General features: G+C 41.7%; 1 protein-coding gene and 1 long non-coding RNA gene across 2 annotated transcripts in view; both read right to left on the bottom strand.

Annotated features, from left to right (window-relative positions):
• LOC135224733 (serine-protein kinase ATM-like) overlaps nt 1-11169 on the bottom strand; it is a gene marked incomplete at its 3' end in the record, with an annotated part of 185357 nt that extends 174188 nt beyond the window's left edge. The window contains 1 exon segment of the mRNA XM_064264046.1: nt 11100-11169.
• Nucleotides 11170-11183: 14 nt separating this feature from the next.
• Nucleotides 11184-24910, bottom strand: LOC135224732 (uncharacterized). The gene is made up of 3 exons (XR_010316815.1): nt 24689-24910; nt 22199-22270; nt 11184-11227 (listed from the first exon to the last, which is right to left on the bottom strand). It is a non-coding gene; the product is annotated as an uncharacterized LOC135224732 (long non-coding RNA).
• Between the last annotated feature and the right edge of the window lie 2857 nt (nt 24911-27767).

The following is a 27767-nucleotide window of genomic DNA, read 5'->3' as shown; positions in this document are numbered from 1 at the left end:
TAAATTTATGCCAGGCTGAAGGAGAAATGCAAAAATTTAGTGACAGGTGACGCACCCCAGTATAACATTCATTTATGAAAGCAAAGAATTTTAGGACTCAGAAATTTAATGTGAAATAAATAAAAAAAATACCAAACATAAATGGCAGCGAGCATCTGTCAAAAATTAATTTACTGGAATTGTGATTAACTGAAAAATAAAAATATCAGATATAAGCACAAAAACAGTTGAATTTTGTTTAAACTCGGAGTCTGAATAGTGCAAGTGATTGCCTTTCTCTCCTATTACTACTACAGAATACAAATTTAAAAAAAAAGAATATATAAAAAAGGGTAAAGACAACAAGTCAATTGGGCCATGGCACCTTAAAGTCAGCAAACTTATATAGAAGACAGTGGTTTTATATCAAAGTAACCACAGAGAAAAATATATGACACCTACTGCATTTTATACAATATTTATAAGTACATATTTTTAAAGATAAAAGTGAGAACCGAACAGTTTCCCAAAAGCTTGCAGTACAGATTTATCTTTAAATATATGTACTACATATAATGACTGTGGATTTGTTTCTGCAATATGACAAATTTTTAATCAATATGTTATTGTTATAATACAATTAAGTTTGTTCATACTTACCTGGCAGATATATATATAGCTGCATTTTCTGAAGTCCGACAGAATTCAAAAATTCGCGGCACACGCAGTGGGCGGCCAGGTGGTAGCACCCACCCCCGCCGTGGGAGGCGGATACCAGGAACTATTCCCATTTTCTATTCATATTTTATCAGTGCCACTGTCTCCTGAGGGGAGGTGGGTGGGCACTTTAATTATATATATCTGCCAGGTAAGTATGAACAAACTTAATTGTATTATAACAATAACATTTTTGTTCATGAAACTTACCTGACAGATATATATATAGCTGAATCCCACCTTCGGATGGTGGGAAGAGACAGAATAGGATTTTTTGGGAAACTAAATTAAGTAGATGATATACATCTTGGTTCCTCACCTGTTAGCATAGCCGACTTCGTGATTACTGTCACCAAAGTCTGCTTCTGCGTTACTAGAGTTGCCAGCGAGGTAGAGACCTGTAATGCTGGTGCGCTCTAGATGATCTGTCAACGGGGGCGTGACCACAATGTGACTAGACCATATGACCATACTTCTGAGGGCAACGAAGCTAAAACCACCACCTGACCTAACCTATCAAAGTTAGTTCCATAACTTCTAGGCTAAAGGAAAGGAACGCGCCTCAAGCGACCAACCCTTCAAAGTTAAAAGCACACCTATCCCTTTTCTATAGGATAGGATTCGTGTTGCTTCCTGCCCCCAATAATATATCTACGGAAATGTATGGTCCTAGCGACTTACAGATCTCAAATGTCGTCTTCACATCCCGTCGGGAGTGTGAAGCGAACACAGAGTTGCTTCGCTAAAGCGTGGCACTCAGGATGTTACTGAGTGTCATGCTCTGTTGAAATGCTTCCGAGGCCGCGCCCTCACCTCTTGAGCATTCATATTAAGAAAAAATCTCAAATCTTTATGCAAACATAATGAATGAGACCTCTTAAAAGAACTCCTTGGCTATAATGCCAGGGTTTTCTTGGACATGAACCAGTCTGGTCTTTTACGGAACACCGCAGATTGTCGAGATGTGAAGCGAACACAGAGTTGCTTCGCTAAAGCGTGGCACTCAGGATGTTACTGAGTGTCATGTTCTGTTGAAATGCTTCCGAGGCCGCGCCCTCACTTCTTGAGCATTCATATTAAGAAAAAATCTCAAATCTTTATGCCAACATAATGAATGAGACCTCTTAAAAGAACTCCTTGGCTATAATGCCAGGGTGTTCTTGGACATGAACCAGTCTGGTCTTTTTACGGAGCACCGCAGATTGTCGTTGACCTTGACTTTCTATAGTTTTATCAAGATAAAACTTGAGAGACCCTACAGGGCACAGGACTCTAATGCCCTTGCCCAATAATTTGTGCCATACCCTTGGTCTCCAAGCCTTCGGGTCAAGGGTTAGACAGGTTTTCGTTCTTATCAAGAACGGAAGGCTTAGAGGACAGACCGCATTATGTCCTTTAAAGCCAAACCTCTGAAGATGGCTAAAACCTCACTAACCCTCTTTGCGTGGCTAGAAGCGGTTAGAATATTAGCCTTTCTGGTCAAATGTATTAAGTTCGCAGAAAGGATAGGTTCGAAATGCTTTTGCATCAGAAACTCAGACTACGTCTAAGTTCCATGCCGGAACCTTTGATCCAGAGAATTTCAAGATCTCCACAGACCTCAAAGATCGTGAAGCTTTGTTGTTTGACAGAACCGAATCTCTGAGCCTAGAGGCCGTCAACAACATATTTGCATATTCTACAATAGTTAGGACTTCTAGCTTATCTCATACTTCAGACGGAAAGATAGAACCATAAGGAAATTCACAGAGGTCGAGTTGGAGGAATAGTCATTTCCTCACTTACTCTCCAGAAACGGCCTCCTCCGATTGAACACTGAAAATAGGCAGCTGCTTTGCCTTGGCCAAGAGACTGCCATCTCTTGAAGATCTTATCGCTATGTACCGTTGAAGACGAAGGTAGATATTGAATGCAACCTACGTCTTCACAGACGAATCGAGAGAAGGATTCTCAAGATTCTGAACCTGTGCTTACAAATGACTGAAAACGCTAACCGCTATTTCATTGCTGTCCGGTGAGAAGTCGTAGTTAAGCAATGCAAAGCGGGGCGTTCTTCAGTAATGAAAACACAGGGGAAAGCCGCCTGAAGGACTGCTTCTCATGGGCTGAACATTTGGAAGTAGAGCTGTCAGGTCGGAGGGTAGGTTGATGTCTTATGACATATCTGTTAATTCGGGATGAACAATGAACAATTGTAACACCTACGAATATGAGATATTTTAAAGAAAAAAGCTCAGATGTCTGCAAAATCATTCGATTATCAGTGCGATGTAGCGGGAGGGGAGACTTGTACAGACTTCTGTACCGTGCGGTAAACAGTAAAATGAATAAGTCTAAGAGATACTCTGTTTGAAAATTCTCGCAATATCGAAGGCGATGGAATCTATCGTCACAGCAGTAGATGGTCCTTCATAATTGCGAGAATCCCCTTTAATCAGAGACCTAAGTCCAAGATTGTTGGGCAGAGATACGGTTTCGGTAGTCAATCAAAGCAGGGGAGAGAGAGAAGAGACATAAAACAACCGTGCATCTCGGAGGCCCAGCTGATACTGAGCGGCTATCAGGCAGTGGCACAGGCAGTTCAATACGCAGTAGCAGAGCCTGAGCTCCCGCTGACTCGTCATCCTGAGTTGCCAGGTAATCCATATTCCACAAAGGAATGCGTTCGGCTAGAACCACCGAGCATAAAAGATATGCTCGAGCAATTATATTTAGGCGAAACGAATTTCGGTAAATATAAAAGTTGAAATGGTGTTGTCGTGACAAAACCATAAGTATATAAAATTGAAACAAAACTCCTGGAGAGGTTGCAGGCAACCCCGAGTTGCAGTTCAATTAAAGATACTTCTCGTCTAAGTCGCAATCCGTAGAAAAACATAGGATATGCGCCTACCCCTCGGACAATTCAACTGCTTAGTAGAATCATGTCGCGAGGTTAATATAAGTAGTATATTTTATAGGATTCTGAACAACGATCTCCATCCTAAATTCTTTCCATTCAGAAAACAAAATAAGGATTGGAGATCGACCACCTTCGATCTCTATCAAAGAGAGTGAAGGAGAAGTCTTCCTCGAAGGAACGCGTCAATGGTGAACAGAATACTAACTGCCTGAGTTGCCAGCTACTCCCTTTACGAAGGAATAGGTATGATATTATCGAGCAAAAGGAACTCCTCAAGCAGGCGTATTTAAACGAAACAGAATTCGCTAAATACAGAAGCTGAGTTGGTGTTGTCGTAACAATACCTGAAGAGTTGTTCTTACTCCGAAAACTCTTGGAAGGTTGAAGGGAGTGTCAAATAAATAACAGTTAGAACAACAGTTCTTTCGGCTTCTATCCAGCCGAGGTAAATACGATATGCGTAAAGTGACTTGACCCATGCGTTAGCAAAACGACGCAAAGATAAACTACATAAGTATTGTAGTAATTTGAACATCAAATTCTCTACTACATCTTTCCTCGACGAGGAAGAGAGAAAGGGAAACCGACTGTCCACGTTTTCTAATGAATGAGACTTTTTATAAAAGAACTCCTTGACTCTTTGCCAAGACTCTTTGCCAAGAAAAGGGAGTAATATTCGAATAGAGAATCATCAAGAGAACCGAGGATCGAAAAGACCGTTCAATGTTTCTTATGATATTGGACATAAGACTTCCTGGATCTAGTCTACAAGTCTTTTCTTCTTACTCCCCGGATGAGCCTCTGAAAATGAATGAGAGCTCTTCCGAAATTTGCTTAATGAGTTTTTATCCGCTTAAACGATAAAAAACGGTAAAATCTATGACAATGAGAATACTACCCCATTTATGAGGGGTCCCCCACTTAAATGACAATGGGGAAAACGTCCTGACTTGACAAAACTATTAGCACTTTGCTAATAGGGGAAAACCCTTTAACATGACCGAAAGTCACCCAGGAATCCGAGTATATAATCTTCCCGATTCTCAAAGAAATCGATGAAGAGGAAAGAGGGATCGAAGAAAAAATTCGGGTATGTCTTTCCGCTAACTCCGAATCCTTTTTAAAAATTTCTGTAAAGAAATGTCCTCAACAGCAAATAAGACGCCTTCAACAAGTCTTTTTCTCTCGCAAAGCGTCCTGCCGAGCTTCCACCGAAGCGTCCTGGCGAATGTCCACAAAAGCGGTCCTCATAAGCGTCCTGCTGAGCGTCCTCAAAAAAGCGTCCTGCTGGCGTCCTCAAAAGCTCCTCCGCCGCGTCCTCAAAAGCGTCCTGCTTAGCGTCCTGGGAGAAAAGGCGTCTGCTGAGCGTCCTTTCAAAAAACGTCCTGCTTAGCTACGAGGGCGTGTCTGAGCAGAGAACACCAAGTCTTCTGAACGACGTTCCAGAGAGGAACTCGTTGAGCGCCTTGATGCATGCAAGCCCGCCAAGAGGCGTCCTGGCGAGCGACCTTGCCAAACATCTCAATGTTATGACGAACCGCGTTTTGCGTATGACGTTGCAATATTTTTAAGGGACGTCCTCCATGCGAGTCTCCATGGAGAGCCGCACGCTGCTCCTGAAGAGTGTGAACACTAAAGGAAGACGTATGGCTTTCGTCTTCCGCAAGGTGCTTGCCGAGCGTCCTGGAGAATGTCTCTACTTACAGGACGTCGAGCACCTCCAAAAGCTTCCTCACGTCTAAATTGCCCTTCTTATGCAGACCAGAGACATAAGTTGTTTGACTGTGCAAAGCAGCTTGCCGCCGTCAAACTTATCAGCTTGCTTTTTCGAAGTAAAAGGCGAAACGTTACATAACGTATACGGAGCGCCCATGAGGAGAGGAGACGAATACTGAGTTGCTCCTCCAAAAGGTGGAATCAAGAATGTCCTTGATTACCAAATTCTTTTGGAATGCTAGCGAGGTTGAAACAGCTCTAAACTTCATGAGCGTTCACTCGCAGGAGGCTCAAATCACTCTTCTGGCAAGATGAATGAGCCTCCTTAATAATGTATAAATGATGTATACATGAGCGTTCACTCACAGGAGGCTCAAATCACTCTTCTGGCAAGATGAATGAGCCTCCTTAATAATGTATAAATGATGTATACATGAGCGTTTCACTCGCAGGAGGTCAATCAAATTCACTCTTCTGGCAAGATGAATGAGCCTCCTTAAATGTCCCTTAGGAAAAGAGCCAGTGCATTCTTCTAAAAGGGAAAATGTGGTCTCTTACTCTTTCATCCTCTCGTGACGAGAGAGAGGAGGTGAAGCGTCCTCTTCTCTAAAGCTTCTTTAGGGGGCGCGAGTCCTTCCGAGAACTCCAACCCCTGTGTGGGGAGGACGCCTCGGAGGACGAGAAGCAATCCTTCAAGATTCGTGCACGTGCTCGATCTTCGGCAGCCTGGGAAGCGACAACAGGACCTGCCGAAAGGAAGCCAGATCAGCATGAAAAAACCCGTAAACCCTCCTTCGGCTTTTGACATGCCCTCTCCCTGGTTTCCTGGGAGTCCGACGAGGTCTAGGCCTAGAGGCGTTATGGGGCCCGATCTGACGTTCCCTCCTAACGAGAGAGAGGACGTGAAGCGTCCTCTTCTCTAAAGCTTCTTAGAGGGCGCGAGTCCTTCCGAGAGCTCCAACCCTTGCGCGTGGAGGACGCCTCGGAGGACGAGAAGCAATCCTTCAAGATTCGTGCATGTGCACGATCTTTAGCAGCCTGGGAAGCGTCAACAGGTTCTGCGGGAAGGGTTTGACGAAGGGACGCCAGATCGGTTGGGGAAGCCCCCGTAACCCTCTTGCGGCTTTCGACATGCCCTCTCCCTGAGTCCTGGGAGTCCGACAGAGGTCCAGGCCTAGAGGCATTATGGGGCCGATCTGACGCCCCCTCCACAACACAAGGGGCACTACACTTCACAACACTGATTGGAGAGCGAGCACTTTAGTCTAAGATTACTTGATGTAATCCTCTAGCAGACACTTCTTCTAGGCCCGTAAGCCCATACCACAGGGTTAGGCAAAAATAAAAACTACAGGAGGTTAGAAGGTTCATTATTTTCTAACTTCTGTTTACTGTGGAGGAAAACTCCTGATCTAACACGCTCTAAAATGCGTACATGAAACCTGCTTCTTCCGTAATCGTCACACATTACACTAATTACATTGAACTTATGCAAAGAAAACATGTAAATGTCATATCTACTAAGTGAGTGTCTACCGAAAATTCCGGTAGCCTCACCTTACCATGCAGACAACAAAGTCTGAAACTAGGCTAACTAGCTTCAGACATCAAATGCAATGAAAAAATTTACGATAGCGTATGCCTAGCCACAAATCCAAGATAATCGAAAGAATAATTAGGATACTTAAGCGGCTAATGAAGTTTTCAAAATCCTAGGCGGAGGTCTGTAAACAGTTGTTTACCGACCGGCGACAGAAAAAATATGAATAGAAAATGGGAATAGTTCCTGGTATCCGCCTCCCACGGCGGGGGTGGGTGCTACCACCTGGCCGCCCACTGCGTGTGCCGCGAATTTTTGAATTCTGTCAGACTTCAGAAAATGCAGCTATATATATATCTGTCAGGTAAGTTTCATGAACAAATTGTATTTTTCATAGCTAACAAACCTGAGGTCTTAACAGTAGGATAAATCTTCTGGTGCCAGCTGGAAACCAGTTAAAAACAAAAAAAAAATGTAAATGCAAGAATCTGTGGCATCTAGCTTCCAATATAGTTGAGGTGGAACCGAGTCAGAGACCACATTTGAACCTAGTGACGCATCAGTCTTTCTTCCAATCCAGGATGAAACATAAGAGGGGTGGCTAGATGTGGGTAGTAAATGTTAAGACCTCAGGTTTGTTAGATATGAAAAACAAAATTAATAAAAAAAAATTTCTTTTGTTTATATGCAGAACAAACCTTTGGTCTTAACAATACGATAGACTCCCACTTGGAGGGAGGTATGAGAATCCTGAACTGGCTGGAGGTTTGGCACACCTAATCATTTTCTTAGAAATGAGAATTCTAAAGAAGAGGAACTAAGCCTTTGAGATGTTAGATATGTGGATATCTAACACCAAGGCCACTGGGTTTAAATACAACGAAACATGTCCAGATTCACTCACATACAAAATCGTAAAGAACTATATCTGTTTAAGCAATAAACCATGTTAGTCACAAGAAACGGGGTTGTCACCCGCCCTCACTCCCTTTGCTGGAGAGAGGAGAGTTGAAGCTACTGAGAAGCAGATTTGCATGTTGTATGGAGCATGAAAAGTGCAGTAACAGTATGGCTGCAATACTCACCTGCATCAAGCCAGTTCCAGCATATGATGTGTCTATTCTTCAAACCGCCCATAGGTATTGAAGAAAGGTGAAAATGGAAAGAAACGAGACCAGACATCTCACTCATTCCCTACTCCACACAATCATCTTAGACAAGATACAAACTGTCCCACCACGAGCACTGAATGAGTTACACTTGTTGACCAGCCAACAATGGACTCAAGAAAAAGTGTCCAAGGATCTGTGGGCAAGATCCTTCAGGTAGAAGAAAGTGAAAGCAGTTTGATGCAGTCAGGAACCATCATTTGAAATTCTATGAACAGATAAGTTCTTCTTAAATGCCAGTAAGGAATTTATTGCTCTGATGTCATGTGCTCCTGCATGGACAGAACTGGTGACAGAACTTGACGAGGCGTAAGTTTGCCTAATCACCTCATAGATAAACGAAAGGGTATTCTAGGACACCTCTTCCTTGGCCTGGCCCATATTAACATAAAGTCTACAACACCTAGGCTCTAGGTGATAAGTCCTTTACATAACAACACAGTGCTCTGATGGGGCAAAGCAGTAACTCTTCAAGGTTGCTGATAAACTTCATGCTATAAGGAACGGAAAAGGAAGCAAATCTGTCATCGTGAACCGATGAAATCTGGGTCTTAGCCATGAATGCCAGGACAAATTGGAAAGCTACTGACCCCAACCCCTTATGAGTTTGCATCATAATCTTGACCATGGAGCTCTCCAACTCTTCCAAGGAAGTCCAGGTCAGAAGGAAAACTGTTTCCAAAGTCAGTTTCCTGCAAGACAACAGATGCACAGGCTCGAGTGGAGTTCATGTGAGACTACTATGAACCAGAGTAAGGTCCCACGTAGGAGATTTGAGTTCCCTAGATGAACAAGACAGCTCAAAGATCTTGAACCACATAGGGAATTCCCAGGGCAAAGTAAAGTCCACATCTTCAGATGAAGACCTAATCATTAGGCAGCCCTGTAGTCCTTGCCAATATAAACAGAAAGAATTTCCTCTGTTCTGAGAAAAATTCAGAAAATCCTTATCTACTGAACAGAAATCCTTTCGATGACACCAATCACAGCAGATGGCTCCTCTGGTACATGGCTGACAAAGAACCTCGGAAGTAGCCTTACATCTGAGTCACTGCTCAGCAAGAAAGATCTCTTGCTCGAAAGAGATACTGGACAGACTCCAGACATAAAGAGATAAAGATCGTAATGACTGGTGGTATTTCTCCACAAGGTTGGCGGAGAAGGTTGTGTTAAGATGGAATCTCTCTCGGCACTGCTGAGAGAAGAGAAAAAGACCCTGGAACCACTCCGTTTGGGGCCACAAGGAGCTACTAAGGTCATCCTAACACTTTGGAACCCATTACGTACTCTGTTTAGGATATGATGGAACAGGCAGAACAGAGGAAATGAGTGAGCTTCCAGGTTCTCAGTATGCAGAAGGGAGTCTTCTGCCCCTCCCCCTTGAATGGATCTAGGACCATTAAACAGCAGACCTCTAACTTCCTGCTGAGCCGTGCAGCAAAGAGGTCTAACATGGGTCTTTTCCAAGAACGTATACAGAGGAGACAACAGGATAACCCAAGGGGATGTCTTATGATAATATGCTCTACGCAGATATGTTCTAAACATCCTACTGTTAATTTGTGCACTGTCAAAGGAATTGCACTGTAAACAGAGATGTCTTCGCACTGCCAAAGGAACACGCATTTCCAACAGAGGAGACGTCCTAAGAGGAGATCCCCTATGATGACCCAAGATCAGTATGCTACTCATCAGAGATGTCCTATGATGACCTAAGATCAGTATGCTACTCATCAGAGATGTCCTATGATGATAGGACACAGCCCCACTTTAAAAACTAAAAGGCAGACAACAATGCACCTGTCACTTAAGGGATACTGCATTAGGTAAACTAACCAAGATTCAAAGAAAATAAAAGCACTGGTGAATCTAGGAAAATAAGGTCTTCTCTCCCAAGCACTGTGAAAAAATCTAGGAAAATAAGGTCTGCTCTCCCACTGGAGTACAGCATACCACAAATTAGGGGTACAGCTTAAATGTTCCTTATTAAGCAGACCATACATGGTACACAATACACTTAGTAGCATCCCTTTGGCGCTAGCTGAATTGCATTAGACCTACAATTTCTCACCCATACAAAAAAAAAACTGTAAAAAATTCTCCCTAAATTCCACAAGAAGTTGAAAATTACTATTTACAAACCCTTGTGGGCCATCTTTTACAAGACAATCATAAATTTTACCAAGTTAAACATGTTTTTCTAATAATTTTATTTATTTTGTAAAATTATAATTACAGCTAACACAATATCATAAGAGATAAAAATAAAATTAGTAACAAATTCTGAGCATATTTGCTGCAAAATATTTATCTATGTAAATTTACTGATATTGAAGATGCAGTAACTTTTTTGGATTATACATATTTTTTCTTATATTTCTTTGCAAACTTACAATTATAACTGACATACAATTATAAACGATAAGCACTAAAACCAACAGCAGCCCCTGGGTACATTTATGAGCAAATATATACCTCTATCTACCAATACAATGGTTACAAAAAAGATATAAAAAAGATACTAAAATTCCATGATTTCTTTGCCATTGTTTATTTGAAATGACAAATTTTCTACGACATTTTGTATTTTTTCATAGCTACAAACTTCGGTCTTAATAACAGGATAATTTTCTAGCGCCTAGCTGGATCCGGTTAAATCGTAGATGAAAAGCAAGGAATCTTATGAGATCTGGCAACGCGTGTGTATATCGGGCAAAAACTGGTCAAGGACCACACTACTGCGTTCAGTCTTTTTCTTAACTGCCTGGGTGAGAGATATAATCACTGAGACCTTTTATGCAAAAATTTCTGTCCTCTGGGCATAGTAGTTTCGTATTTAACTGCCATATTCTTGTTGTTTTTATCACTCATATGGTAAATCACACCCATGATGGTTTTCCTCATAACATTAAACTTCCCTCCTCTTACATTGTGTTAAAATAGAACTGGGAATAATGCTAAAAAAAAATACATATACCCATCTCTTATCAAAACTAACATTACCAATTTCCACTAACTTGAATAATTGTTTCTTCCTTCAAAAATATTTTCTAGAAAAATAAAAAAAAGTTTTTACCTTGTGGAAGTAAGTTTTGGCATAAATGAAGACTTGGTCCCAGTTTTGAAAGCGTCCGAGGGCTTGCAATCTAGAGGTCGCCACACTTGTTCATCTTTGAGAAGGTGCTTTAAATGGTCACAAGCTTTCTGGAAAAAAAGCAGACAATGGTTCAATTGAGCGCAGTATATATTTTCAGATATTTGAATTGGTCACAACCTTGCTAAATATTTTGAGTTCCTGATCTAACATACCAAAATGTCCATTGGAATTCTTAACAAAAGTCATTTAAAATATAAATGCAGTGCTGTGTGGAACAAACTAAAACTGCCATACATCAGCCTCTGGATTAAAAGTCACCAGTGAAAAAAGAAACTCAAATATAAGAAGGGTGAGAAGTTTGTACACCAAATATTTCATATAAGATCCAAAAGAGTACTGCAATACTGCAACATTGCTGAAACCTCAGTAAGACAAAACTTTCTTGATATTAATATTGTTGTCAAAGGCAGAAAACACCAGCCTCCTTCACAGAAACTATGAGATAAAATGAACAAGACTTAAATAGTCACAAAGAGGAAAAAACATTCAACTGAGAGCTCTCTCCAAAATATACAACAGGCCTTTTCATAAGAAATACTGAATTCCTGAAAAATCCCATTATACTTTATAAAGGGGGACAGTTTCCCTAGCAATAAAATAATGTCGCACTAAAATTGTTTTCATGTTGTTCCAACAAAATCCAATAGCAAGTTCTCAAAGTTTCCTTAACACAAAGCAAATACTGAAACATGGATATGGGAGAAATCATTACACTCTTGTAATTTTTAAATAAACAAATGTTGAAGGTACTGCTTAACATTCCAAAAAATCTTCCATAATGTTTTAATAAAAGCAAACCTACTGAGGGTCTTCAAACCAAATTTTATGTTTCCAAACCACCTGCAATTCTGGGGAATCCCAACACCTTTTAAAATTTACAACAGAATATATTCCATTCTACAACGGTTCCAAGTTTCATCAAAATCTTCAGAAAAAGAAATAGTATGAGATTTCAGTTATCTACAATGCAAAAAAAAAAAAAAAACTCAACAAATGACCCTGAATCTTGATTCAAATTTACTCAACATTCTTACATAAATCTATCACTCAAAGGAATTCAGTTTTCCAACTTTACAAAGCCACAAGAGATAACAAAGCAAAATAACTTCCTTGGTTAAAAACTGGATAACTTTTACCTAAGCCCAAATTTTGATTTTGTGATCTTTCTTTCACTAAGCATTTGTCATAGGATTTTGGCATCATCCACCAAGAGGCAAAAAAATTTGGAGGTACTACTTTAAAAACACAACAAATGTTAAATTACTTAAATGATCATCAAGGAGGGCACCTAAAATGAAAAAATTAACATAATCCCAGCAATGACAGCTACTATTTATTTCTGCTACTAGGTAGGGGCAACCATAGCAAACAACAGAGCTCCTTTACCTTTTGAAGGTTAACATTTTCTTTCTAAACAAGAAAGTTTTCTCAAAAGAAATCTTAGTACATAATGATTTAAGACAGAACGTAACAATGTGGATTTACAAAACCCTCCAACACAATGAAATTTTTCATGAAGATAAGCATTACAGCAGAATGGTAAGGATATTAGTAAAATAAGGGGAGAAAATCATTAAAATATAGCTTATATACTACAGATGTACTGTAACAAGGATCATGCAAATGAAACGCATACTGTGAACGACAGCTTTAAGTATACTGGGTACAATGAATGAGTTTTATGAAAATAGGAAAATATGATAAAATTTTAATCAATTTGTATTTTTCATAGCTAACAAACCTGAGGTCTTAACAATAGGATATGACTTGCCAGCTGGTAAGCGGTTAAAACAATAAAAGATTGTATAGCAGGCGACCAATTAAGCACCTCGTGATGTGTCAGTGTTTCTTTGCCCAACAAAATTTGGTAATTTTCTGAGAACTGAGCTTCCAAACGATTAACCTGTCACTTATAGAGGAACATCTTTCTTAAGAAAGCCTTTCCACAAAAATTATCTGTTTACTGCAGAATTAGTTATTTTACAACTACTAATGTTCACATTCAGCATTTGACAACAATACTTCACATATACAATAATTTCACTTCATATTCCTGTATGCTTGTCATTTCCATAATTAAAATTTTGTTGGTTACCAATGAAATCTGATTCACTAAAATACAGTCTGACAAGTTTTACAAAATATTTGAAACTATTCGAGAAAGTATTCCTTACCCTTCGTTCAGTAACTTTGTCCGAGTTCAATCTCAGACCACCAACTTCTCACATCTCCCATCTGTGCAGTAGCCTGTAACATGAAAGATATTGAAAAATTTACCTGTTAAGAGAGCTTTATGAAGAATCTTGGTGATATAAAAATGGTATTGTTATGATACAATAAAAGTTTTATGCATACTTTACCTGGCAGGTATATATATAGCTTATCCTCTTGACGCACTGGCAGAATTTCAAAACTCGCGGCAACCGCTAGTACACTGGTAGTTCAGGTGATGGCCACCGCGCTCGTGGCGCTGGTACTTGGAACTATTCCCGTTTTCCTCAGATTTTCTCTGAACCCTGTCTCCTGAGGGGAGGAGGGTGGGAATTTAATTATATATACCTGCCAGTAAGTATGCATAAAACTTTATTGTATCATAACAATACCATTTTATGCATGACACTTACCTGGCAGGTATATATATAGCTGATTGACACATTTGGAGGTGGGTCATAGACAGCAACATCGTCATAATTCAAAAATTTAACCAAATTTTTTAGAACTATGTATTATGTTCCTTACCTGCTAAGGTAGCTGACTTCGTAGGTCCTGCCTCTTAGCCTGCTAAACCTTAGTAGCTCTCAACTAGGACGTGACCTGTTTGTTGAGAAAGCTAACAATAAGGGCCTGACAACTGGACGTGACCAATTCGTTGACAGAGAACCCTAGCCCTCATTCACCACGGGCATTCATGCTAGGAAAGTTAGTCACCTGAACCACACACACATATAATACACACTAATCACCAGACTGAGTTGGTCTTTAAACCTCCTCAGACAACCATAAAAACACTATAACCTAATTAAAATAAAACCTAGCATGTTATTAGGTTTATGGGGTGGAAACTCCTTTGCCCAGTACTGTACCTGAGGATACATACGGGCCTAACGTTTGACAATTATCAAAGTTGTCTTCACGTCTCTAAGGTAATGAGAGGCAAACACAGAGTTTGTCCTCCAATACGTTGAACTCTATAAGTCCTTGAGGGCTAAATTTTTCCTGAATGCTAAGGACGTAGCTACTGCTCTCACCTCATGAGCTTTAACTTTTAATTAAACCGAAGCATTCTTCTTGACAAAGCATAAATGAGCATCTTTAATGACTTCTCTTACAAAGAAAGCCATTGCGTTTTTAGACATAGGTCTAGTAGGATCTTTAACAGAGCACCACAGAGAACATGAAGTTCCCCTAATGCTTCTTGTTCTTTCTACGTAAAAAACCGTAAGGCTCTTTACTGGGCAAAGAACCCTTTCTTGTTCTTGACCTACCAGTATCAGCCAGTCCTTCAATCTCAAATGATCTTGGCCATGGATGCGAAGGATTCTCATTCTTTGCTAAGAACTCCTGTTGAAAAGAACAAACTGCTTTGTTGTGCTTCCAACCTATTTGCTTGTCAATAGCTTGCAGCTCGCTAATCCTTTTAGCTGTAGCTAAGGGCTTACTAAGAAAATAGTTTTCTTAGTTAGTTCTCGCACGGCGCCCTGTCCATAGGTTCGAACTTATCCGTCTCCAAGAATTTGAGAACGACGTCCAAATTCCAAGAAGGGGTTCTGCACCGTCGATCCTTCTTTGTATCAAACGATCTGAGGAGATCTCTAAGATCTGCGTCATTGGACAGGTTTAAACCTCTGTGTCTAAACACTGCCGACAACATACACTTATAGCCTCTAATCGTCTGATTAGGCCAAACCTAGTTCTTTCTTCAGGTATAGCAGGAAATCTGCAAATCTGAGTCACAGAGGTACTGGATGAAGAAATCTTCCGATTCTTGCACCATCTACGGAAGTTGTCCCATTCGTTCGACTGGTACACTTTTGATAGTCGATGGTCTTCGTGCTCTTGCAACTGCCTTCGCTGCTTCTCTAGAAAACCCCCTCGCTCTGACAAGTCTTTCGATAGTCTGAACGCAGTCAGACCCAGAGCGAGGGTGTTCTTGTGGAACCTGTCGAAGTGGGGTTGTTTGAGAAGATCTACTCTCGTGGGTAGACTTCTCGGGGAATCTACTGTCCATTCCAGTACCTCTGTGAACCACGTTTGGGCCGGCCAGTATGGGGCTATCAGGGTCAGCCTTGTTCCTCGACTTTCCCTGAATTTCTTCATTACCTTTCCTAAAATCTTGAACGGGGGAAAAGCGGTACGCATCTAGCCCCGTCCAATTCTAGTAGAAGGCATCGACTGCGACTGCAAGAGGGTCCGGGATTGGAGAACAATAGTTCGGTAACCTCTTCGTCGCCGCGGTAGCGAAAAGATCCACTACTGGAGTGCCCCAGAGCTTCCACAGTCTCTGGCATACTTGAAGATGCAACATCCACTCCGTGGAAAGCACTTGTCCGTCCCTGCTCAACAGATCCGCCCTGACGTTCTTCTCTCCCTGAATGAACCTGGTGAGCAGGGTGACGTTTTCTTTCTGCGACCAAAGAAGAATCTCTTCGCCAGGTTGCAAAGTGACAACGAGTGGGTTTCCTCCTTGTTTCCGTATATACGCCAGAGCTGTGGTATTGTCCGCGTTGATCTGCACTACTTTGCCGCTGATCCACGGTCTGAACGCTTTCATAGCCAAGAAGATCGCCATCAGTTCCTTCCTGTTTATGTGCCATGCCTTTTCTTCTTCGCTCCAAAGGCCTGACTCCTCCCGAGGGCCCAGCGTCGCTCCCCAGCCTGCGTCTGACGCGTCGGAAAATAATATCCGGTCTGGGTTCCTCTGCTGGAGTGACGTACCCTCTGACAACCTCTCCGGAACTAGCCACCACTTTAGTTCCTCCTTTATCTTTGGAGGAATTGGAAACCGGAAGGAATCTGGTTGCGATCTTCTTGGCCAGACTTCGTTCAGAAAGAACTGTAAGGGCCTCATGTGAAGTCTCCCTAGTGAAATGAACCGCTCTAACGAAGAGAGTGTCCCCAGCAGGCTCATCCACTCTCTCGCTGAGCATTGGTCTTTCATAGGAATTCTTGCACTTTCCGTATACACATGGTCTGCCTTCGGGTGACGGAAAAGCCCGAAAAGTCACTGAGGATATCCGAATCCCCAAATAAACTATTTCCTGAGATGGATCAGTCGTGACTTTTCCATGTTCACCATCAGACCCAGTTGCTGGGTTAAATCCAATGTTACGTTCGTGTCCTCCAGACATTGCTGTTTTGATTGTGCTCTTATGAGCCAATCGTCGAGGTAGAGAGAGACTCTGACTCCTGCCAAATGAAGCCACTTCGCCACATTCGACATCATTCTTGTAAAAATTTGAGGCGCCGTGCACAACCCGAAACACAGGGCTTTGAATTGATAAATCCTTCCCTGGATCACGAATCTCAGATATTTCCGGACCTTGGATGAATTGGAATATGGAAGTACGCATCCTGAAGGTCCAGTGTTACCATCCAGTCGCCTGGTCGTAACCGCTGCCAGTACTGAATCGTTCGTCTCCATCGTAAACTTGGTCTTTTCTACGAACAAGTTTAGCTGGCTTACGTCCAGTACCGGCCTCCAACCTCCTGATGATTTCGGTACTAGAAACAGACGGTTGTAAAACCTGGGGGATTCGTGATCCAGAACCGGTTCTATTGCCCCTTTTCCCATCATGGTGACGACCTGATGCCAAAGAGCCTCTCTCTTCTCTAAATCGATGTAATGAGCCCCTAGGGCTCTCGGAGCTGTAGCGAGAGGTGGTTTCTTGAGAAAGGGGATCTTGTACCCTTCCTTCGCTACCTTTACGGACCAAGGATCCGCTCCTTTGTTTTGCCAGACTTCCCAGAAGTCCAAAAGTCTGGCCCCTACACAAGTCTGGAGGACTTCTGCCTCATTGTTTTCGTTGAAGTTTTTTAGCACCTCTTTTGGCTGGAACCTTCTTTTTCCCTCTAAATGCTGGTCGGGAGAAAGTCCTACCCCGAAAGGGCTGCTGTGCTGTCTTCGTATCTTTCGTAGTCTTCTTCATGACCTTAGAAGGTAAATACTTCCTCACAGATGACGTAAGAAGATCTTGAGTAGCCTTCTGAGTGAGGGAGAGAGATATGTCCTTAATGATCTCTTGAGGGAAGAGCTGTCCTGACAGAGGAGAGAACATCAACTCCGACTTTTGCGCGTTCGACACTCCTTTAGCAGCGAACGAGCATAAGAGATGTCTTTTCTTCAAGACGCCTGCTGTGAAAATTGAAGCCAATTCATTAGCTCCATCTCTCAAGGCTTTATCTATACAGGACATGATGCTTCTCGACAACTCGGATACTGACGACTCTTCCATCTCCGAAGTCCGAGCCAGGGCCCCCAACGACCAGTCAAGAAAATTAAACACCTCAAAAGTCCTAAAGATACCTTTGAGTAAATGGTCGAACTCCGAAGAAGTCCACCACACTTTGGCTGAATGCAAAGCATGTCTACGGGAGCTATCCACTATGTTGGAGAAGTCTCCCTGGGAGGAGGCAGGTACTCCCAGGCCAAGACTTTCCCCCGTAGCATACCAAACACCAGACTTCGAAGCCAACTTAGCCGGAGGAAATACAAAAGAAGTCTTCCCCGACTCTTTCTTCTCCTTCAACCACTCATTTACGCGTTGAAGGGCTTTCTTGGCCGAAATGGACAAAGTCATTTTCAAAAACGACGATTTCTTGGCTTTCTTCGTCTTCGAAAATTGCGACAAAGGCGATGGCGGGCCTGAAGGTTGAAAATCTCCTTCAAACAGAGAAAGAAGGCACTCTGTTAGCCTCTTGTAGTCCGAAGAAGGAGCTTCCGTCTTGTCCTCTTCCGTACTCTCCGCAAATTCTTCCTCCTGCGAAGAAATATCTTGAAAACCAAGATCCTGCTGATTCTCCAAATCAGAGTCCTTATGCAGATCCTGTTTAGAAAGCGAATGCGGCACTGACTCCCTATAAAACTCCTCTCTTCCTTGTCGAGACAATGTTTTGACTTGCTGCCGCCTGCGTCCTGCGTCCTCCTGCACGCAAGCGTCCACCCTGCGTCCATCACTTCTCCTCTTGCGTCCTGCGTCCTGAACTTCGTCCTTCTTACAGGACGCACTGCGTCCTGGATCGCGTTGTACGTCCTGAGTCCTCTTGGAGGACTTAAACCGGGAGAGACGAGTCCTTACGTCTAACCGAAGGTTGTTCGGGCTTCATCCCCACCATGATTTGCACAATTTTACTGCCAATCTCTGCTGCATATCCCGCAGCACCTCCTTCGTTCCCGCCTCCTTACGAGACTCCTGATGATGAGGAGATCGAGGACGCACCGGGCTCACACGAGGCGGCGAGCGAACTTCCAACCGACGTGAAATCCTCTTCCTTTTGATAGGTATCATCTCTTCATCCTCCGATGAAAAAATCTCAGGGCTACTCCACCCTTCCTGTTCGAAAGCCCTTTCCTCCTGTGAAGATGACGGACAGTATGACCTCTTGAGAGGACGCGATACCTCCGCGAACCGCCTACTCCTTCCCGAGGCCGAACTATCCGAAGAATAACGGCACTTCCCAGTATCGCCTTTTCTATGGCGTACTGCAGCAGCCTGGGACGTATCAACAGGACTGCCTGAAGGGACGACTGATCGCAAGTCAACCCCTCTCGCCTCCCTTCGACTGTCGACATGCCTTCTCCCTTGGGTCTGGGAGCTTGACAGAGGTCTAGGTCTAGGAGCACGAGAGAGACGATCAGGCGCCCCCTCCACAACACTGTCACCAAACACTTCCACTTTGTCCGTTAAACGTTTAATTTGGTCTCCCATGGACGCAAGGGCAGCGAACACTTTCACTATTTGTGGATCAGTAGTATCCTCAGATACAGCAACTGGAGCAGGAGAAACCTGGGGAAAAGGTGCTACATCTACATGTGAATGAGCTGGAGAAGACACATGCAAAGAATCATCCAAAGGTTTACTCGAAGATCCCGATCTTTCACTCCTAGATACAGATCTTCTAACCCGATCTTTTTCCAATCTCTCCACATACTTCATAAGAGCCTTCCACTCTTTCTCATTCAGACACTGACATTCATTGCACCTATTGTCCCACGTACATACAAACTCCCGACACTTCTTACAAATAGTATGTGGATCTACCGATGATTTCGGCAGTCTCACCTTACACCCTTCTTTCACACAAACTCTAAACATACTTCCTGAATCAGACATGCTAGACAAAATCCAAACCAATCGCGATTGCCACTCTAACTTCGTGAATACGATACCAATATCCAAAAGTCAGATAACGAGCAGGAAATTCCAACAGAGAACCAACAACGATGTTGCCGGTTCGGCTGGCAGAGAAAATCTGAGGAAAACGGGAATAGTTCCAAGTACCAGCGCCACGGGAGCGGGGTGGCCATCACCTGAACTACCAGTGTACTAGCGGTTGCCGCGAGTTTTGTTTTTGAAATTCTGCCAGTGCGTCAAGAGGATAAGCTATATATATCCTGCCATGGTAAGTGTCATGCATAAAACTTAAACAATAACCTATTGATCAAAGCTACACATGACAAAATAATCCACATATTTCAAGTAACTTGCATTTTTCCCTGATATTTAACCCTTAAGGGATGGACTAAATATATATCATGCATGCACCCCTCCCCACACTGGGCTAACTTTAGGTTGGGGAAAAAATCAAGGGAAAGAGGAAGATATGCATATGCACATGGTGTAGGGAAAAAAAATTGTTTTCATTTTCCCTACCTTCCACAGAAAGTAAAGTGACTATATTTACAACCCTGTGTGGGGCCGTGTTAGGAACAATCGTTTGCCGATTGTTCCCTTGGTGGATTGTTGCCTCCTTTGTTTTTGTTTTTTAATTGCTGGCGAGTTGACGTCTGTTGGATGGCGTCAAACTTCGTCAGTCAGGTTCTGGAGGGCAGAACAACCAGTCAGGTTCTGGAGGGCAGAACAACCAGTCAGGTTCTGGAGGGCAGAACAACCAGTCAGTCAGAGGCAGTCAGGTATGATTACCTGTGGACCAGCATGAGGCAGCGTCAGGTACTGGATACCTGGTTATTTAATTGAAGTCTTCGTATGGTGTATGTCTTCGAATGGTGTATGTCTACGAGTTGGAGGTCAGCAGCCTTTGGCCAGCATTATTGTGTTTTCGTCGTCAAGAGGACTATGTGTCGAGTGCGACCTCACTGGGCAGCAGCAGTGACGCGTTTTCGTCCAGTGGTCGAGGAGGACTTCCATACTGCATCTGAGGACGAGATGGTTGTTGCATCAACTCTGTCTTGATCGTCCAGCATTCGAGGAGGATGTCCATATTGTCTCCAAGGACGAGGTGGTTGTCGTATCGGCTCTATCTTGATCGTCCGGCATTGGACTGTTGTCCTCATTGTTTGAGGAAGTGTTCCCGTTTTGCTCTTAGTATCATTATGCTGCTTTAGTGTCAATTTTAGTTATGTATTACGCTGCCTATTTCTATTTATTACATTTAAAGATTGTTATTGCCCTTATTTAGCCTATTTTGTGATTCTTTTTATTGTTTAGATTATGATTTTTCATGGCTTTGTTATTGAAGGGTGTATTTTATTGATTCTTAAACTGGTTTTACATATTGTTAGCTTATAATTTTTGTGTGTTTCTGCCACCCAGAACCTTGACTCAATGTACATTATGTATTTAAATCTTGTAAATAAATTAAGTTTAAGGTAACTTTTTAGTTTTGTTATGCTCCTCCCTCCTTTGTTTGTCACCTGTCGTCAGTCATTACAGCCCAATTGTTTATTATTTTTAAGAACCTGTCGATCTCGAGAGTCGAGATCTTAATATTGGCGACCTTGCCAGGATTGGTTCTGTTTTGGCTGACGGGGGTGTGGCAGCATCGGGGAAGAGTATTTTCTTTGTAAAAAAAAATTAATAATGATAATTTTTTTTTTCTGTTAGGTGGGGAGGTGTTAGGAACAATCGTTTGCCGATTGTTCCCTTGGTGGATTGTTGCCTCCTTTGTTTTTGTTTTTTAATTGCTGGCGAGTTGACGTCTGTTGGATGGCGTCAAACTTCGTCAGTCAGGTTCTGGAGGGCAGAACAACCAGTCAGGTTCTGGAGGGCAGAACAACCAGTCAGGTTCTGGAGGGCAGAACAACCAGTCAGTCAGAGGCAGTCAGGTATGATTACCTGTGGACCAGCATGAGGCAGCGTCAGGTACTGGATACCTGGTTATTTAATTGAAGTCTTCGTATGGTGTATGTCTTCGAATGTATGTCTACGAGTGGAGGTCAGCAGCCTTTGGCCAGCATTATTGTGTTTTCGTCGTCAAGAGGACTATGTGTCGAGTGCGACCTCACTGGGCAGCAGCAGTGACGCGTTTTCGTCCAGTGGTCGAGGAGGACTTCCATACTGCATCTGAGGACGAGATGGTTGTTGCATCAACTCTGTCTTGATCGTCCAGCATTCGAGGAGGATGTCCATATTGTCTCCAAGGACGAGGTGGTTGTCGTATCGGCTCTATCTTGATCGTCCGGCATTGGACTGTTGTCCTCATTGTTTGAGGAAGTGTTCCCGTTTTGCTCTTAGTATCATTATGCTGCTTCAGTGTCAATTTTAGTTATGTATTACGCTGCCTATTTCTATTTATTACATTTAAAGATTGTTATTGCCCTTATTTAGCCTATTTTGTGATTCTTTTTATTGTTTAGATTATGATTTTCATGGCTTTGTTATTGAAGGGTGTATTTTTATTGATTCTTAAACTGGTTTTACATATTGTTAGCTTATAATTTTTGTGTGTTTCTGCCACCCAGAACCTTGACTCAATGTACATTATGTATTTAAATCTTGTAAATAAATTAAGTTTAAGGTAACTTTTTAGTTTTGTTATGCCCTCCCTCCTTTGTTTGTCACCCTTCGTTCAGTAACTTTGTCCGAGTTCAATCTCAGACACCAACTTCTCACATCTCCCATCTGTGCAGTAGCCTGTAACATGAAAGATATTTGAAAAATTTACCTGTTAAGAGAGCTTTATGAAGAATCTTGGTGATATAAAACTTAAACAATAACCTATTGATCAAAGCTACACATGACAAAATAATCCACATATTTCAAGTAACTTGCATTTTTCCCTGATATTTAACCCTTAAGGGATGGACTAAATATATATCATGCATGCACCCCTCCCCACACTGGGCTAACTTTAAGGTTGGGGGAAAAAAATCAAGGGAAAGAGGAAGATATGCATATGCACATGGTGTAGGGAAAAAAAATTGTTTTCATTTTCCCTACCTTCCACAGAAAGTAAAGTGACTATATTTACAACCCTGTGTGGGGCCGTCTTTTACAAACCACTCATAATTTTTACCAAATCATTTTTTTCTAATGAATAATTTTATTTTGTAAAATTATAATTACAGCTCACACAATATCATAATAGATAAGGACTATGAGCAAATAAATAAAGGTATCATGGGACAGATAGCGGAAAAACATTCCCCAAGTCTAAGATCATACTGAGAGCGACGTCTGACTCCCTGAGCTGAGATACCACAGTTGCCACAAGTCATTTATAGACCATTGAAGTGCTCTGAACGTCTTTTGTGCTAAATTCATCCAAATTGTATGGTGTGTAATATTAATAATCACTGTGAGTTAGCCCGTCCACCACCCAAAACCTGTTTATGAAATTCATATGATGGCTCCCATACATTAGGGGTTAAACCTATAATCTTCTCTTTTGGCTTTTACAAACCAATAGAAGGACGATACTGTAAACAGAAATACAACACAACAATAGTATTGTAATATAAAAACTCAATATCATAAATTGAGTACATATGAATTTCATAAAAATACAGTAATACTGAGCTGACAAAATCATTTCTCAACTCCAAATCAAATGGTCTCAGAGGCAATTTATATGATATATTTACTGTTCAATGTAGGACAGTTTTGTCATTAGTGTAACTTTCAATTTCAACTGAACAATAGTATCTAAGTGGTCCTTCACCCTAGAGAGGTCTTGGCTGACCTCTTGGTCTACCTAATGGTCACTGATAAATGAGCAGAGGAACAAAATCACTCCTGCAACCTCTAACACAGTTTGGCATAAGAAGGCAAAGGCTGAAAGGGCCATAAACAACAGAGAATTTTGTCTGAAAACTAAATTTAGGAAAAACAAGAGAATCCTGTCCTTTCCCTATTGCATTAGTGGGAAGTAGTATAGGTCAATGTGTTACATATAATTATATGGAATGTGTTATTCCATATACCTATAAAAACTAAAAACTATGATTTATTAAAACCTGTGACCCAAGGGGTCAACCGGTGTGCTTGCAGGAGTGTGATCGGAACAGATAAGATAATGTAGGCTAAGCCTTGACGTGTTGTATCAATCAGCGTCCTGGTTTGCAAGCCATCTGTGGTCATCAAATCTATTGTTTTGTAAACCGTCGACAAAGCTTTCTGCTTGAGAAACCATGTTGACCTATAACCCCAGACAGTCCTATGTGACTTGTAATCTATTGTCATCTGTGTGTATGTTCGTATGACAAGCTATTGTCTGCTCACCTATGATTTGTAAACCAACTTGTATGTCAGACTTCAGTTAGCATTCTCCATTGGAGGACAAACCTTACCCACACTTCACGATGTAAGATAGAAGAATGATTCTATTTTTGTAATCTGTGTTTCAAACACCAAAACCTTACATCAGAAAGAAGATACTGAATGAACTTAGAATTATCATCAGGTCCATGATACTCCAACGAGGATGGGAGTCATACCAACTGACCTTAGCGCATCATATCGCAGGTCCTTATAACCTACAGGGCGCCTTATCAGACGCAGGCCCAGCCCCTACTGGTCCTGATTAAGTACATAGGGTAGAAAACCGCATGGTACAGGGGTGGACCATGTACGATCAATGTGTACAACCCCAAAAAAAGTACATTACAACGCGTCCTGACATCAGAGATGGGCATCAGACGCGACTTCTTGTTGGTGAGAAACGGAGCTAAAGAACTCTACTCTGGTGTCAGGACGCGTTATAATGTACTTTTTTTGGGGTTGTACACATTGATCGTACATGGTCCACCCATGTACCATGCGGTTTTTTACCTTAGGTACATTAGCCCTAGTAGTAACTACCTAGCTACCTACCTACCTAGTAGTAGCTAGGTATAGGCTAGGTAGTAGGTAAAGCTAGCTACCTAGTAGTACCTAAAAAGGGTTTAATTTGAATTTCTAATAAGATAGGGCTTAAATAGCAATGGGCCACGTCTGCTCACGATGAGAATTAGTAGCTAATTTCATTTTCCAAATTAGCTACTAGGTAGTTCCTCCCCTGTAGGGGAAGAAGGCAGCTGAATGAATGAACGGCTGACAGCTCGCGAGACTTACCGTCCGTAACTTGTTCCTTTCGAATATTCTCTCTAATCTTCACAAATGAAGTACTTGGGTACTTCAGAATTTCATCGTTTCCATAGGCTTGCGATTGGCTGACGAATTCATTGCTGTCACACAGTAATTTCTGAAATTGACGTCCTTAAAAAGTAACGACTGCAGAGGATGTGCGTAACTTACTTCGCGGGGTAAGGTTAGCTTAGGATGTGGAATTGAGACTCTGCCTTCACAACGGCTCCTCAGTTTCTCGTGTGTTGCCTCTTAGATTAGAATATAGATTCTTTCCTTTCATGTTTTCTTATTTCAGTAATGCATAGCATAGTATTCAGCTCTTTCTGCTCAATATTTTCTTCACTAATTAAAGCTTGCCAGCTACGTCTGTCTTGTGCTCTTCGTATGGTTGATGCAATTCTGAACACAGCAATGTAAATTACATATAAATTCTTACACATGCAGAGGAATGATCATAACTACTTCGACCTACATGTCTATTATATATTTTTTATTATAATGTATTTCCACCTGCTTTCATGAATATAATTTATGCATATGTTTTGTCTTACGCTTGTTTTCTATAGAAATAATTTGTCCTTTCTATTTCTTAGGCATACGATGCCATAGTATATATCCAGGCTCATTAGTTCTACCGCTCTCATTGGACAAAATACCATGGAAATCGTAAGGAACAGTACAGGAATGAATTCAATATTATGATGAGAGAGAGAGAGAGAGAGAGAGAGAGAGAGAGAGAGAGAGAGAGAGAGATAGAGAGAGAGAGGAAGGAGCGAGAGAGTGGAGAAGAGAGAGAGAAGAGAGAGAGAGACTGAGAGAGAGGAGTAGAGAGATTCATAGTACTGATGGTGGACTTGCGACTAGGAAAAGGCAGAGTGGTGGGCAGTGCACATGTCCCTAGCAATATACCCCTCATATATTGAGAAATTATCAAAGAAGCTAATGATGAATTCTCTTAATATGAATATTAGAGATATTATTATTAATGTTTTTTTCTATTTTCGCGCTTTTTTTTTTAACCGCCAAAATTTCCGATAAGTGATCGTTCATTCGCGTCTAAGAGATATCTTTGTTGTGATACTGACTTATTATTGTGCATTTGGGTGCAGTGAGAATGATAGTGGGACTTACGAGCTCTTTTCGTTTCCAAAGGATCCCAGGTACTTTAACATGATTATGCATTTGTTACAACTGATATGGAATATAAAAAATGCCAAAAAAAATGGCTATTGTTGTCAGAAATTTCTCCCCGACTGGGTATAGGTGTTAGGTCCGTGGATGGGTCCGTGGGACTATGATGATCTGCTGCAAACATTTAGGAGACGGACAAGCAAAAACCCTTGGAAAATCCCACGACATCAGTCTCTAAAAGTGTGAAACACACACAATGTAATGGGAAAAATATTCCTTTAATTGTTAATTTAGGAATTGATTCATCATCCTCCTCTAATATCTTTACTGTTGTAAAACTGATTGGAACTATAAAATGTTTTCGTTTTTGTTGTGGACACGAGTGTGGCAGTGTAGCCAGTCCCTTGTTTTGTTTATCTTTCACTTTGAGTATGGGAACGCTGCCCTGAATCTTTCGTCTGCAATTTGGTAACACTAGCAACACGTAAGAATCACGAATGCTCTCTAGTGTGAGGACGTCAAACGGTCCACCCTTTCATTTTGGCTATTTTACCAAATTGTTAATACAAATGATTATCTATCCCTTGCAAGGGATCTAGTCCAGAGATCTAGTCTAGGAGTTCTGAAGACTAGGTAAATTAATCAAGTCCAGGAGACTAGGCCTGGGAGAAATTTAGCATGATGTACTGAGTAATAAAGAAACACGCTGAGTACCAGGAATTTTCTTCAATACCCCTAAAATGGAAATCAACACTTCAACTGCCTCCCAGTGGGAAGACATCACCTGGCCTCAGCAGTAGTAAGACCCATACACACAAGGAATATCATGTAATAGCAGGTAGGACAGGCCTACCCTATTTTCCAGGCAGCGTAAACGTCAGTCTTCATACCCACTGTGTCAACTATGACACAGTACCATTCTCCGACCCGTCTCCAGGCAAGAAGACTGACAAAAGTGTATATGTATACTAGTAGTCTTATTCTTCTCGTATCTTAATGTTATGGCGGGGAAAAACTGCCCGTGACATTTGGTGGCAGCGGTGGGATCTATAGCCCAGTGCTATTGATCCAGACCCACTGTGCCTATATATTATGTAGGTCACTTATAATGTTTTGTCGTATTGTATGCATTTCATTATACAATATTGTTGATTTTTGTCTGATTAAGGTCATGACTTATTTACATGCATATTCATTATTTCTGTAGGGAGATGTATGGCATTGTCTCTTGATGTAGTTTACATTGTATTATTTGATTATATATGTACGTGTTTGAAATATTGTAGCAATGGCGACTGGTACTGATGAATCATATATTGATCTAATTCAGTTAGAACAAGAAACACAACAAACATTACTGACAGTTAAGAGCTTCACTCAATCCTACCAGGGCGTTTGGTCTCAAGTGGGAGATTTAACAAATCAAGACAAGGACTTGGACCAGAAGTTGGTTGACATACAGGGTACAATACAACACTTAACACCCAACCATAGTAACACTCAACCACCCATAATGTCCACCCCACATATGTCTCACATTCCAAGTAATGAACAAAGGTATAATGTGAAACATTTTGTACAAGAATTCACGTAGTGCCCTGGTTGGGAATGCAATTGTGTCTTATGGGTCTTGTCTTATAGGAAATTGTCAGAGTTTTGCTCTTGTAGTACTGGTTTTGTACATCTTAGAGGATAGAGTACACCACTTTCCAAACCCCTTTGAGATTCATGTTTAGAGTCATTTCTAGCCAATAGCGCTGGTGAGTTTGATAATCATTAGGACGCCTCAATAGGAGTAAATTCTGTCTTCACATGTGGAGAACTCTTTTGTTGCAGAGTGATGTGACATCCTGTGTAAGTGGAGTCAATCTAACCCCAGTATTAGGCTAGACAAAGCTATTAGGAAAGCTGTATTGAACGCACACCCATAGGG

This window comes from Macrobrachium nipponense, chromosome 12 (genome assembly GCF_015104395.2).
Source record: "Macrobrachium nipponense isolate FS-2020 chromosome 12, ASM1510439v2, whole genome shotgun sequence".
Taxonomy (NCBI): domain Eukaryota; kingdom Metazoa; phylum Arthropoda; class Malacostraca; order Decapoda; family Palaemonidae; genus Macrobrachium; species Macrobrachium nipponense.
Note: the sequence above shows the minus strand (reverse complement) of the source record. Positions and strands in the feature narration are given on the sequence as shown.